The sequence below is a fragment of the Gorilla gorilla genome, chromosome 11, assembly GCF_029281585.2.
Source record: "Gorilla gorilla gorilla isolate KB3781 chromosome 11, NHGRI_mGorGor1-v2.1_pri, whole genome shotgun sequence".
NCBI lineage: Eukaryota > Metazoa > Chordata > Mammalia > Primates > Hominidae > Gorilla > Gorilla gorilla.
Window position 1 is genome coordinate 19,349,206 of NC_073235.2, and position 15,596 is coordinate 19,364,801.

Sequence of the window (15,596 nt, forward strand, 5' to 3'; positions counted from 1 at the left end):
GCAAGTGATGACACTGTTATGTCTAAATTTATTTAGTCTCCGCCAGTTTTGTATAAATAAAACAAGATACCCAAAACAGGATCCCTAAGTTATACAGGGGTTAAAAGTGAGAGCTCTGTAACCAGAATGCCTGGATTCAAATTCCAGCTGTGCCACTTGCTAACCTCGGGGCCTGATTCATGAGTGAAGCAAAAGTAATACCTCCTTCAGAAGACAGTGCTCAGGACAGTGCCCTGGTGCTGAGTGCTCTGTCCATGGTACCGGCCTCCGTGCATCCTGCATGAAAAACTTGCTGCCATACAGCAGCAGGTACAGAGGCTCATCCCAAACCCTGAGCCAGTCTGGGCTTTGGCATACAGGATTTCTAACAGTCTGGATCTCTTGGAATTCTGGAGAGCAGACTTGGGCTTTGGAAAGCGGTCCAGTCCTGCAGCACCTTCCAAAGGTAGCTGTCAAGTATATTAATGCTGTTTTCAAGGTTACTGTGCTGAGTATGGGGTGGCAACAACAACAGTGTGCGTTTGGATAACCTAATTCATCATAAATTAAAAGCCTGTTAGATGTCATAAACTGCAGAGGACACAGAAGAATATGCCCAGATCCTTCTTGGGATGGATACAGATTAGAGAAGGTAGGCATAAACAGTTGCAATATTGTTTTCTAAATGATGTGATAGATGCAGGCAAATATTCCAGCTACTTTTATTAAGCCTAGAAATCCTGCATCCTCGGGTCCTAGTGGACTGATTTTCTTGCCCCATCTCTAGGAGATTCTGATTCAGTAGGCCTTTGCCAGGGCAGAGGTATGTAGGTGATGCTCACGCTCAGCTAGGTTTGGGAGCAACCAGACTAGAACCCATTCACATACAGACTCTTACTGTTTTCTGCTCTCATCTTGCAAAGTGAAAGTGCCCAGCACAGGCAATGGTGTTAGTACGTTGTAGTCATTCACAAACTAGGGCTGCCCAGAAGAGAGACAGGCTGGGACTTTCGAGAGAAAAACAGCTGTGTTTCATTTGAATGCCTGGTGTGGGAAGAAGTAGGACAGCCTAGCTTCATGGAACTTCCTTGCACCAGACAAAGCCTCCAGATCCCTCCACAGTGCTCCATTCAATCCCTGTCCGTTGGTGGTGGACCAAAGAAGAAACCAATTTGCCTTGGCCACATGTCTTTGAGAAAAAAAGCCACTCTCCCTTCTGGGACTGAGAGCATCTGTACCTGTAATATAAGAGGGGAATGTGGAAAATTCTAACTGGATGATCACTTTTCTGTGGAGGGAAAAACACATTTTTTGTTTTGAGGGGCTAGCCAGCATCAAACCTTTTTTTTGAGATGGAGTCTCGTTCTGTCACCCAGGCTAGAGTGCAATGGCACGATCTCAGCTCACTGCAACCTCTGCCTCCTGGGTTCAAGCGATTCTCCTGCCTCAGCCTCCTTAATAGCTGGGATTACAGGCATGTGCCACCATGCCCAGCTAATTTTTTGTTGTTGTTGTTTTATTTTGAGACGAAGTCTCTGTCGCCCAGGCTGGAGTGCAGTGGGGCAATCTTGGCTCACTGCAAGCTCCGCCTCCTGGGTTCACGCCATTCTCCTGCCTCAGCCTCCCGAGTAGCTGGGACTACAGGCGCCCGCCACCACGCCCGGCTAATTTTTTTTTTTGTATTTTTAGTAGAGACGGGGTTTCACCATGTTAGTCAGGATGGTCTCAATCTCCTGACCTCGTGATCTGCCCGCCTCGGCCTCCCAAAGTGCTGGGATTACAGGCGTGAGCCACCTCACCCAGTCCGCATCCAACCTTTTATTTGGAGACAATACCTTTCAAGTACTGGTGGGTTACTGAGATCACCTCCCATTAGACAAGCAAAAACGCCTCCCATGCAGCCAGGGTGGGGCTGTGACCTGGGTTTGGCTAATACATACATTTGACCAGAATGAATCAGATACTAACCAATAAAACAGGAGCAGAAACAGTAGATGTAGCAGCTTTCTCATCCAGGGTCCAGAGGCAGCTGTGTTGGGAACAGGCAGCTCCAGCTGTGGCACCAGGCAGCAGCCATGCTCACACCAGGTTGAGAGTGACTGAGTGTGTGCCATGACTTTGTCCAGGGTCCTGCCCTTTAGCTACCTGCCCTTGTTCCTGCCTATTTTGCAAGCCTAGTTCTGTAGCCATTTCATATCTTTTCAATTAATTCTGTTTCAGTTTAAATTACTGAGTGGCTTTTTGTTGCTCATAATTAGCCCAAGGATACAATAACCGCTAAGGTCTGGTTTATCTCTCCCTCTTTGTCAAAATGTCCAGGTTGCTTGCCACCATTCTTGCCCTCCCTGCCTGGAGCCTCCTGCCCCTCGGCACAGGGAAAATTGGACATTTTGAGCAAGGCCAGGACTTTGAAACATCTAGGGCAAGGATGCGTCGAAAAAAGAACAAGTGGCAAACTCACCACCTCGGGACAGGTCATGGGGAAGCTGCTCTGGAGGTTTGGGAGGCAGGCAAAAGCAGGATGCTTGGCATCACTGAGAGCCTCTAGAGGAGTGTCCACAGCTGGGAAAGGGGGAGCCAAGGGTTGTCAGACCTCCCAAGGCAGCACTTTCTGGAGTCAGGCAGAATGTACAGGAGGCTTGGAGCAAGTGAATTCCCTGCTCTGTGCCTCAGTTTCCTCATCCGTAGAATGGAAGGAATGAATACACAAGGATTAGGTGCACAGAGTCAGGCCAAGTCAGATCTTAGAAACAAGACCTAACGACACTATTATCAGGAACATCAGGAAAAGGGGGAAGAAGGTCAGAAACAAGAGTTTTCTAGGACTTACCGGTTTCTCACACCCTCTCCCCACCATCAAAATTATGGTTTCAGAGGCATTAGGCCAAAAAACTGCAAAAGGGAGCCTCCTGGGAAGTCTCCGGCCTTTCCGCAGCTCCCGATGTCTCCAGCAGAGGGCTCTCGGCTGTGCCGACTCAGGACAGCTGCTGCGACGGGGCCAGCTACGCCTGTCAGAGCAGCAGCTGGTGATTTTTGACTTGCCTTTGCTGGCAGAGGAGCGCTATAAAGGGTTCATGTTATCCAGCTGGAGGAAAGAAAGGTCGGAGTGTAGGGGAAGAGTGGGACAAACACGCGACTCAGTCATGCCGAGGGCATGCGCTGAGGGGGACGTGGAGAGAGGACCCTGACTCCAGGCTGCTGAGGCTCTGGACCAAGTGCCCCCTGTCCTTTCAGCGCTGTCAGTCTCCCGGCAGCCCTGGGAAGGACAGCCTTACCCGGACGTCACAGTGAGGGAGTAGAAGCGCAGGCTCAACCGCAGACAGGAGGGTGATGGCCTAACCTGGACGCCGGCGCCGTTTGCTCAGCCCTAGGGCCGGGTGCTTTCCCGCTCCCTGACGGCCTCCTGTTCCTCCGCAGGCCGAGCTGCCCTTCCCTCCCTGCTGCCCCCAGGGAGTGCCGCTGGTGTCCTCAGATGCGGGCAGGAGGAACCCGCCAGCGCCTGAGAGCCTGGCCCGAACCGGGCCTGGAGGTGCTGGGGCAAAGACACAGAGGATGTGGCCTCCAACCCCGGTAACAGACGGTTACCAGGGCGGCTTTGGGTGAGGAAATTGAAAAAGGCCAGACTCCCTAGGAGCAGCGCCCTGGACTCCATCCTGATCACAAGTATATTTGTGTGGCTACTAAGAGTAAGAGCCTGGGGGTGCAGGAGTGATTCCAGCCCCCTCCTACAAAGTTATGTGAGAGGGATCTGAAGAAAATCCGGGGGAAAATGTACCACAGAGAGGAAATCGCCATCTAAAGGGCTGAACGCTCAAGAACGGCGCTGGGTGGGCTCCGCGTTGGAGTTGAGTCCTGAAGGATGTTCCAACAGCAAAGGGGAGAAAGGAAGAGAGAAGCCAAGGCGTGCAGGCAACGTGAACCGCATGAGCCGAGGCAAAGGGGCAGCGTGGGGCTGGACCCTGGAGTCTGCTCCTGTCTGAATTCTAGTGCTGTCACTGACTAGCAAGGAACTTCCCTGTGCCTCGTGGCTGTCACATGTGAAGACAGCACCGCCATCCAGCCCTTATACCGTGAGGGTTATATGAACTAGCACTGTGGGCGGTGCAGAAATATTAGCTGCTATCAGCAGAGCATGCTGTACACTTTGGTATATTGTGAGAATGAAATAAATCAACAAATGCAAAGCAGGTTTTGCATAACAAAGACTAAACAAGTGTTAGTTAGCTCCTTTCCTCCTTCCCGCCTGGGAAAATGCTGTCTTATGATGTCCTTTAATTATTTCGTGTGGTTAAGCTTCAGCTTATTGGCCAGTTCATCCTTGTAGATACAAGTATTTTTAAAGCCTCCAATTTTAATTTCCTCACAGACCATTGCTGTACTTGTCCTTACATCTACTTCATATTGGAATTTTCTCTTTCTGTTTCTTTATGTCTCTGCATCTAGACCAGTGGTTTCCAATTGAAGTCAGTTTTGCTCCTCAGGGCACACTTAACAACATCTGGAGACATTTTTAATTGTCCTGACCGAGAGGACAATGCTACTGGCATCTAGTGGACAGAGGCCAGGGATACTGCTGAACATCCCGCAGTGCACAGGACGCCTGCAACACAGATTATCCAACCCCAAACGTCAACAGTGCCGGAGTTATAGAACCCTAATGAAGACAATTCTTGAAGGCATAGACTGAATCTTATTTATCTTTGTTTCACTCGTGTCTCACAAGCAGAGTATGAGTTCAGCAAATAGGAGTTGAACAGAAATCAGGAGGAGGTGCTGATTGATAGGAAAAAAGAAAGATTTAGTTTAGAGCTGAGAATTCAGCTGGACAGCCGTAGGGGCTCTGGCATGGAGACTGGAAGTCAGAAGAGAATTTGCAGCAAGACATTTAGAGCCATTTATCCAGCCATCGTAATTTTATTGAGTAACTGTTTTGTGTGAGGCACTGTACTGGATGCTTTGGCAACAGAGATAAGCAAGGCAACCCCTGTGAATAAGGCACTCCTGGTCTACACACAGTGGGAGAAACAGAAATTCATCTCTTCTGAGCGGAGCTTGTGGGAACCCAGAGGATGGACACCCAGCGTGGTCTGAGGAATCATGGGCCAAAACAGGAGGCATCAGGAGAGATCTCTTGGGTAAAGAAGAGTGAGGGCTGGAAGGATATTCCAGGCAGTGGGAACAACTTACATAAAGTGAGAATAGTGCAAATGCCTAGCGGGGCTGTAGTGAGAGCGTCATGAGGCAGAGGAGTGAGGTGCGTAGCAGGGAATAGCAGGTGGGGCCAGAGCAGTAAAATTAACCATTGTTCTATTTGAAGAAGGGTAGGACGCATTTTTAGTTTTTTTGGCTATTTCTCCTTTTGGTAATAGCATCTATTTTCTTTAGAGAATTATCTCTTCCCCCTCACTCCTCTCCTAGTGGAGGTACAGGCATGAGAAAAAGCTAAACCAATGACATGTTCTCAAATATAACTTACAATCCCAGGAGTCATGATGAAATGGTTGAAAAACAAAATAGTTGAAGCTCACTAACCTTAGCATCACATTTCAATGAGATTGTCAAATAATTCTTGTTTCCCAGGCCCCCAGAGCTGCCGAGTTTCTGACTTCTCTAAGCCAGGTTCGCAAGCTTTCCCTTCAATTCTGTGAGGATTTTTTTTCCCATTTTTCCTGAAGTTACGTGGTCACTTTCTGTTACTTGCAACCAGAGTGACTTAATTGATAAAGTTAGTGAGGAAGGAATAGAATACAACAAATGGCTTAAAAACAGAAGGCCAAGCGTGATGGCTCATTCCTGTAATCCCAGCACTTTGGGAGGCCGAGGCGGGTGGATTGCTTGAGCTCAGGAGTTCAAGACCAACCTGGGCAACATGGCAAAACCCCATCTCTACCAAAAATACAAAAAATTAGCCGGGCGTGGTGGCTCACACCTGTAGTCCCAATTGCTCAGAAGGCTGAGGTGGGAGGATCACTTGAACCCGGGAGGCGGAGGTTTCAGTCAGTAGAGATGGAACTACTATACTCTAGCCTGGATGACAGAGTAAGACCTTGTCTTAAAAAAAAAAAAAAAAAAAAGAAGAAGGATAATCAAGACAATGAGCTAACACAGAAGCCATAGTGGACTTTCTCCAATATTTTAAGAAAGGTGAAAAATAGCAGAAATTTAACCTCTCAAAAATGCTATTCCCATTGTCTATTCTTCCTCAGCTACAAAGCCCCTGATTTCACCTAGGCACATGGCTGCCCAAAAAAAGACAACCCTGTCTGCCCCGCCTTAAACCTGATTGTAGCTATCTAAGTTGTAGCCAATGAGATGTCAGAGGAAGTACCATGCAGTGCAACTTCTTAAGTAGCCTAGAAAGATGGGGTCACATCCCCCTGGGTTGTTTCCTTCTTTGTGTCATTTTGATCTCTCTGGCTGGGAAACAGAAATGATGTCTGGAGTGTAAGCAGCCATCTTGGGCTAGGAGACTACATGCTAACATGGTGACACACCACCCAGAAAGAATCTGAGTAGTCGATGATCACAGAGCTACCATATCAGCACTAGACTCTCTACCTCCACATTTTGTTTGTGTGACATAGAAATAAAGTTTAAGCTTTGTTTTTTCTGGGGTGTATGTGTGTACACATGTGCATCTCTGTCTGTCTCACATGCAGTGAGACCTAATTCTAACTGATATGCCGGTAGGATGGGGGGACCTTGCCACAAGGTATAATTGTGGTGGGATGGCTGTGTCTTGCTCCCGTTCAGGATCAAAAATGGAAAGCTCCTCCTTCTTCCTGTTCCCCTGGATGCCAAGCGATGGGCCTGAGACCCTGGCTTTGCCATGTGGATGCTCCGCCTCAGGACTTTGGATGTGCAGTGATTGCTACAAAAAGGGCAATGAAGATGCCTGGAGCACAGCCACACAGTCTCCATCACAGCAGTGGTATTCTGTGGAATGAGTACTAATTTTCTGGCCACATTTTCTGTTAAAAACTGGTTGTTGAGCTGCCCACTTGTCTTGGTCAAGGGGTGCTGGAGTGGCCTGGGAAGGCAGTGTTGTTTGCTTTTCTTAGGATGGAGCAGACTTAGGCATATTTTTGGTCAAAGCAAAAGAAGAATTCAAAGGTGAGAGAAGTTGAAGATAAAAAGGGGAAAATGAGGGTAGCTGATGAAGCAAAGTCACACAGAAAGCTGGCAGGCGAGTAGTAGAATCAGAGTACAGGCTGAGCATCCCAAATCTGAAAATCCAAAATCGGAAGTGCTCCAAAACCTGAAACTTTTTGAGCACCAACACAATGCTCAAAGTAAATGCTCAGTGAAGCATTTTGGATTTCATATTTTCAGATTTGGGTTTGCCCAACCGGTGTAATACAAATATTCCAAAATCAAAAAAAGAAAAAGAAAAAAAATCTAAAGTCTGAAACACTCCTGGTCCCAAGCATTTTGAATACAGGATACTCAACCTGTATGACACTTTCCTATTGGACCCTCTTTCCTACCCCAAATAATACTTAATAAGTGTTTGTTTCAGAAGAGCCACTCTGAGCATCTTTGGCTATAAGGAGCAGAGTCACATTCTAGCTCCCCTGGCACCTGCTTCACAGGAGCCCATGTGAGAAGACCAGGTTCTGGTCAGGACAGGCATACCTGAGAGCTGTTGGGGTCTGTGATCTGCTGAATAATGACTTCTCAATGTTCTTCACATCCTAATCCTCAGAAACTGTGAATATATTACTTTATATGACAACAGGGATTTTAAAGATGTGATTAAGTAAATAGTTTGGAGATGGAGAGATTATCCTGGATTATCCAGATGGGCCCAATGTAAACACAAGGGCCCTCATGAGAGGGAGGCAAGAGGGTCAGAGAAGATGCTGTGACAGCAGAAGCAGAGGACAGAGAGTCGCAGAGAGATCTGAAGATACTACACAGCTGGCTTTGAAAATGCAGGAAAGGGCCATAAGCCAAGGAATGTAGTGGGCAGGAAAGAAACAGACTCTCCCCTAGAGCCTCCAAAAGGAGCTTAGCTGTGTTAACACCTTGATTTTAGCTCAGGGAGACACAGTTGGGACTTCTGATTATTATAATACATTTCTGTTGCTTCACACCACTAAGTTTGTGATAATTTGTTACAGCAGCAGTGGGAAACTAACATAGCATCTTTCCTTTTTTTCTAGTTAAAGGACTCACTTGTACATGTACACATTTCTCAGGAGTCCTGTCAACCACTGGGAAGAAAGAGGCTGGACTTCTGCATTGAACCCAGGAACAGGGTTTCACAGCAATGGAAACCCGGGGTTAAATATCAATGGAACCTTACACGACTTGAAGAATCTTTAATACAAGCTAGGTTTTGACCCCAAATTAGACATTTGGCAGCCTCTCATTGCAGTCTATCTTGCAAACCTCAGTGTGGCAAGGAATCAGATTCACCCACACTCCCTAGTTTAAAGGACTGTCCTCTGATCGTTCCAGGTGGATTAAGCCCTTTCTAATCTGTCATGGACAGAGCAATGTACCTGCCTTTGTTTGTTTTCCTTAATTCTTTCAAGTGCCTTTGGGTAATAAATGGTTAAGTACTCAGGTTTTTAGTCCAACTTTTTTTCTTCAACTAGTCTAGGTAATTGCTTTACTTGCCAGAGTAGGTTACCATAGCAATATTTTCTGAGCAATAGGTGAACTGAATTGTACTATTGAGGAAGCCCAGGAGAAGAATACTAATAACAACCTGAGAAAGTCTAATCACTTTATGGAGCCTCAGGGCTGTGAAGAGGGGGATAAGATGGACTCCCTGGGTGATAAGGAAGTGCTGCTGCCAGCTCACACAGGACGCAATGTGAGAAGCCACCCATGGTCCCCAAATTCCCCCATCTCCTGATATCCAAGTCCCCCATCCAAGCTGCTTAAATGACAAAAGACAAATGTAAACTGGGGAAACATACTTGAAATGCATATCAAAAAGGGGTATTTCACAAAGCTCTCCAACAGGAGGCCTAGGAAGATGGTAACAGCGATACCAGAATAATGTTTGGATCTTCCAGAGTGCCCTTGTGAAAACAGAGCAACCAAACTGAAAAGCCATGGACAACAAAAGTTGGTGACATGAATCCCAAAATGCAAGTAAGTGGAATTGCTGGTCATAATTCTATGATTAGCTTATTGGGAAACGGCCAGTTTTTCACAGCAGCTGCACCATTATATATTACATTTCATGAGAGCTGCCATTTTTTTGCATCCTTGCTAACACTTGTTATTTATATTTTTCATTTTTCTTATAGCCATCCTGGTGGGCATAAAATAATATCTCACTATGGTTTTGATTACATTTTCCTAATGACTCATATCACTTAGCATCTTTTTAGGTGTCTGTTGGCCATTTGTATATCTTCTTTAGAGAAATATCTTTTCAGATCCTTTGCCCTTTTAAAAATTGGGAAATTTAAATTGCTGAGTTGAAAAAGTTCTTCACATGTGTTGGATACTAGACTCTTATCAAATATATAATTTGCAAATATTTTCTCCCATTCTGTGGGTTGTCTTCACTTTCTTAGTAGTGCACAACTTTTCAACTTGTCCTTTGATGCACAAGTTTCAAATTTTGACAAGCCCAATTTATCCATTGTTTTCTTTTGTTGCTTGTGTCTTCGGTGTCATAGTTAAGAAACCAGTGCACAAGCTACTGCTCTGAAGAGTTTCCTCTATGTTGTCTCCTAAGAGTTTTATATTTTTAGCTCTTAACTTTCAGTCTTTGATAGATTTGAGTTAATGTTTGCATTAGGTATGAGATAAGGATTCAACATCTTTCTTTTACATGCAGATGTTCCAGAACCATTTGTTGAAGAGAGTGTTCCTTTTCCCATAGAATGGTCTTGGCACTGTTCAAAAATCAATTGACCATTGATATATGAATTTATTTATGAACTCTCAATTCTGTTCCATTGGTGTATATGTGTATCCCGATGCCAGAACCACACTTTTTTGATTACTGTAGCTTTGCAGTCAGTTTTGATCCTGTGAATTATGAGTCATTCAACTTTATTCTTTTCTCAAAATTGTTTTGGCTATTCCAGGTTCTTGAGATTCCATATAAATTTTAGGACTGAGTTTTCTATTTCTGAAAAAAAAAGGCTGTTGTGATTTTGATATGGATTGCATTAAATCTGTAGATTGCTTTGAGAAGTAATGATACCTTAATAATGTTGTCTTTCAATGTATGAATACGGCATGTCTTTTCATTTATTTAGGTCTTTTAAAATTTCTTTCAGTGATGTTTTTTAGTTTTCATTTACCAGCTTTGCATCTTTTTGGTTAAATTTATTCCTATGTATTTTATACTTTTTAATGGTATTGTAAGTAGAATTGTTTCTTAGTTTTATTTTGAATCATTCATTGTTTGTGTATAGAAATACAACTCATTTTTAAGTGTGGATCTTGTATCCTGCAACTTTGTTGAATTAATTAGCTCTAACAATTTTTTGTGGATTCTTTAGGGTTTTCTATATATAATATCATGTCATCTGCAAATATAGTTTTACTTCTTTCTTCCCAATTTGGATGCCTTTTATTTCTATTTCTTGCTTAATTGCTGTGGCTAGAACTATGCTTAACCGAACTGGCAAAAGTGGGCATCCTGATCTTGTTCCTAGTCTTAGAGAGAAAGCTTTCAGTCTTTCACCATTGCATATTATGTCAGCTCTGGCTTTCCATATATGATGATGGTCCTGTATCATGTTGAGGAAGGTCCCCCCAACGTTTTTTTTTCTTTTTTTTTTTTTTTGAGACAGTCTCACTCTGTCACCCAGGCTGGGGTGCAGTGGTGTGATCTTGGCTCACTGCAACCTCCACCTCCCAGGTTCAAGCGATTCTCGTGCCTCAGCCTCCCAAGTAGCTGGGATTACAGGCATGGGCCACCATACCCGGCTAATTTTTGTATTTTTAATAGAGACAGGGTTTTGCCATGTTGGCCAGGCTGGTCTCAAACTCCTGGGCTCAAGCAATCCGCCCACCTCAGCCTTCCAAAGTGCTGAGATTATGAGCCATCACCATACCCAACTGGAAGTTCCCTTTTAATCCTAGTTTCTTGGATATTTTGTCTTCAACTGATGTTGAAATTGTCAAATGCTTTTTCTACATGCAAGTACAACTTTTTTTATTTTTATTTTTTATTTTTTTTGGAGACAGAGTCTCGCTCTGTCACCCAGGCTGGAGTGCAGTAGTGCGATCTCAGCTCACTGCAACCTCTGCCTCCTGGATTCAAGCAATTCTCCTGCTTCAGCCTCCCGAGTAGCTGGGACTACAGGTGCACACTGCCATTCCTGGTTAATTTTTTGTGTTTTTAGTAGAGACGGCGTTTCACCATGTTGCACAGGCTGGTCTTGAACTCCTGAGCTCAGGCAATCCGCCTGCCTCAGCCTCCCAAAGTGCTAGGATTACAGGCGTGAGCCACCATGCCTGGCTGCAAGTACAACTTTTTAAAGAATTAGAAACAATACCCAGAGGTTGTCTTGTCCCTTCTCCTATTTCATGCTCAAGCCATGCAGGAAAGGGAATCAAGTTTTATTTTCTACTGTGATTAACTGTAATTAGCCCTTCTTGACGTCATTAGTGAAAATAATAGTTAATATTTGCCCAAGAAAATGTTTAAAGAACAACAGAGAATTTCCAGAATTTGTCTTGGAAATTTGTCATGACAGAGTGAGGGCTGGGGCTGGTTGTGTGACTTCCATCACCTGTATCATTTCACCTAGGATACACTAGGCGTTTCATATCTTGGCAATAGAAATATAAATGTTACTCCAAAAAGACAATAAGGACTAGCATCTCTTTTGACTAGATGAGTTCAACTGTCAAATGGCTCAGGAAACAGCGAAATCTCCAATGGACCTACAGGCAAACACAAGAAACTTGGAAAAGGAAAAACAGAGAAAACAAGAAAATCCTCCATGACAAGATCATCTAGGAGCTGAAAAGCGATTTGAATGTAGTGCTTCATAACACAAAACGTGAGCTCCTTTAAAGCAGTGCAAGTCCCATTAAGTCTTTGTGATATTTTTGCATTTCTTCACACATGATTTAAAATTCACCTATTTCCAAAAAGATGTACAATGAAAAAAGAAGACAATAAACAATAAAAATAGAGATAATTTATAAAATTATAACGAAGGGAAAGATATATGCAATTAATCATTAAATATGAGCCACAGTGAGATAGAATGAGCACTGACTGAGATGGCTATAATTTAAAAAGAAAAGAAAAAATGGAAAATAGCAAATGTTGCAAGAATGTGAAGAAATTGTAACCCTTATACACTGCTGAGGGAGTGTAACATGGCACAGCCACAGTGGAAAACAGTTCACCAGTTCATCAATAAGTTAAACATAGAATTATCATATGACCCAACAATTCCACTCCAAAGGAAATGAAAACAGGGACTCCACCAGATACTTGTATGTCTACGTCTTCGCAGCCTTATTTACAATAACCAAAAGATGTAAACAGCCCGAGTGTCCATCAACAGATGAATCCAGAAATAAAATGAGGTTTATATATTTCAACGGAAGATGAAAAGGGATGAAATTCTGACACATGCTACAAGACGGATGAACCTTGAAAACACTTTGCTAAGTGAAAATAGCCAGACACAAGAAGACAAATACTATACAATTTTACTTAAACAAAGTATCTAGAATAGGCAAAACTCATAGAAAAATAAAGTTAATTAGAGGTTACCAGAGGTTGGGAGAAGGGAAAATGAGGAGTTACGGCTTCATGGTTAGACAGTTTTTGTTTGAGGTGATAAAAAAAAGTTTGGGAATAGTGGTGGTGGCTGCATATGTTGTGAAGGTAATTAATGCTGCTGAATTGTACACTTTAAAATGTTTAAAATGATAAATTTTATGTTTATAAAATGTAATATGTATATATGTGTGTGTATATATATACATATATATATATATGTAAAACCACAATAAAAAATTAAATTAAATACCGCTCTAAGCATCCTGATGCCCAAGGCAAAGCGGGGAAATGAGGCTTCCATGCTAACAAATTCAAGGCTGCTGGCTCTTGTCCATATGGGCTAGATACCCTCCAACTGCGGACAGTTCTGATACCAACCGCGTCCTAGTCGCACACCAGATCTGCAACCCTATTCACACCCTTTGGTCACAAGTTATAGCGACGGTGCATGGCTCGGGGCAAACCATTTGCCTTCATGAGAAAGAAACTCAGAGTGAGGGGGTGTGGCCTCCTTGTTGAGGTCAGTTCATTTTCCCCCAAATATGTGAAGTGGGATAATTTGGGGAGCAAGTGTGAAAGGGACAGATATGCTCTGGGCCTTACCAGGTGACAGCACTTTGGGTCCACTGGAAGGATGGGGTCTGGAAGCCCCTGGAGCCTCAGATTCCAACTACCCACTCATACCCCCATCTTCCCTGTTTAAAAATTCCATCAGGCAGAATTGAGCTCTCTTTGGCAATTCCAGTTAATCTGGCCAATTCCCTCGAAATGTTTGTTCTTGTCCTTCCCCGTTGCCCTTGCCTGGGTCCTTGTTCCTTTCACTCCCCTCTTGGATCCGTGGAAATTGTCACCCAAAAGGTTTCCTCCCTTCAAGGTAATCCCAGCACTAACTCATCATATAGACTGCTGGTAAAATAATACTCCTGCACACACAAATGCAACAGGAAAAGTCTGGTGGTGCCGTCGAGCAGCCTCTCTCAAACTCCCATCATAATGTGCCAACAGCCGGGAGGGGGAGGTGTCACTGCAATGGAGCTGTCGACAGTTGCTAAAACGGCCACACACCTTGTGAGACTTGAGTCACTGTTCTATTAGGTTGGTGCAAAATTAATTGCGGTTTTGCAAAACCACAATTAATTTGGCACCAACCTCGAATGTTGTAATACTCTACAACAAAATGAAAATGTAGTAATTTTCTTAAAAATAAGTAAAATTAGGAGTGATTGTTTCAACTACTGGTATCAACTATGATCATGAAATCTCTGCCACCCAGCCTAAACAATTATTCAGCATCACCTCCACCTAAATAACATTCAAGTCCCTCTTCTGCACCACTATGTCTCATTGTTCCTCACTGCTTGGGGGAGCTCAGGCATCTCAACCTGGCTGTCAAAATTCTTCCAAATCTAACTAACCACCATCTAGCTTATCCAAACCACATGTCTGCTTTGCCCACATAAAACTCACCATATCACAAACTAAGGATGTTCATTTTCAAATTGCTTAGGCAATTCCATACCTAAAGTCCTCAGCGTTGTTCCTCCTCCTTTTCAATTCCTACTACCCACGAACAACAGCTCTCACTCCACCTCCTCCAGGAAGCCTCCCCTGACTACTCTCTCCCATTGAGTTTTTTCTCCATAAATATGTTGTTTGAATGGAATGCTAAGTGGTGACCTTTCATTGGTCACCATCTTTTATCACGATGGACCTGTTGAGTGTAGATTTCTTTTGTCCATTGAATTGTGTCTTCTTTATCCTACCTCATCATGATTCTTGTAGGTCAGGTTCCCTAGGACACAGACACTGAGATGGGGATTGGTGTGCAGGGAATGTAGGAAGATTTGGGCCAAGGGGGAAGCTGAGGCATGACAGTTTTGACAAAAGTCACAGCTAACCCCACTGGGAAGTTCTGAAGCTGATCAGACCCTTCTGAGCCTCAAGTTGGGGCTGGGGCCTGGGCCTTTATATGCTGTGTTGATCACGTCTGAGGGCTGCTCCTGGAACAGGCAGCAGCCTTGTGTGAGGTGATTCCAGAAAAGGCTGTGTGGTGAGGTGAAGGCTGTTTGTGGAAGCTTTCCCAGCAGCCGAGAAGGGGAGTGATATGGTTTGCCTCTGTCTCCACTCAAATCTCAACTTGAATTGTATTTCCCAGAAAGGGACCCAGGGGGAGGTAATTGAGTTATGGGGGCCAGTCTTTCCCGTGCTATTTTCATGATAGTGAATAAGTCTCATGAGATCTTATGAGTTTATCAGGGGTTTGCACTTTTGCTTCTTCCTCATTTTCTCTTGCCGCCGCCATGTAAGAAGTGCTTTTCACCTCCTGCCATGATTCTGAGGCCTCTCCAGCCATGTGGAACTGTAAGTCCAATTAAGCCTCTTTTTCTTCCCAGTCTCGGGTATGTCTTTATCAGCAGCTTGAAAATGGACTAAAACAGGGAGGGAGGGACAACTCAGTCCTTCAGTCCTGAAAGGGAGATCTTGGTGTCAACTCTGATGGCCTTAAAAAAGAGAGAATGAAAGGAAAGGAGGAGAACGGAGGAAGAAGAGGAAAGACAGGAAAACATCCATCACACTTGTTTGTCAGGTCTTATTTGGAACAGAGTGTGCCAAGGCAGTCACTCCCCGTAGGAGACAGGTGAGCTGCAAGAAGGCCATGGGGACAATGTGCAGAGCAATGAAGCCTCCTGCCCATAGTGACTGCACCAGCGACCTGGTGGTGACCAGGCAGGCATTTGCACCTGCTGGGCTCCAGAGCTCCCCTTCTTTCTTCACTCAGTGACAGCAAACCAAGACTTGGGTCACATCATTTCTGGGTAAGTATGTGGAGATGCTGAAAGAACAGGGGGAGCAAAAAGAACAAGAATCTTGAACATCTTCTGTTTTCTCT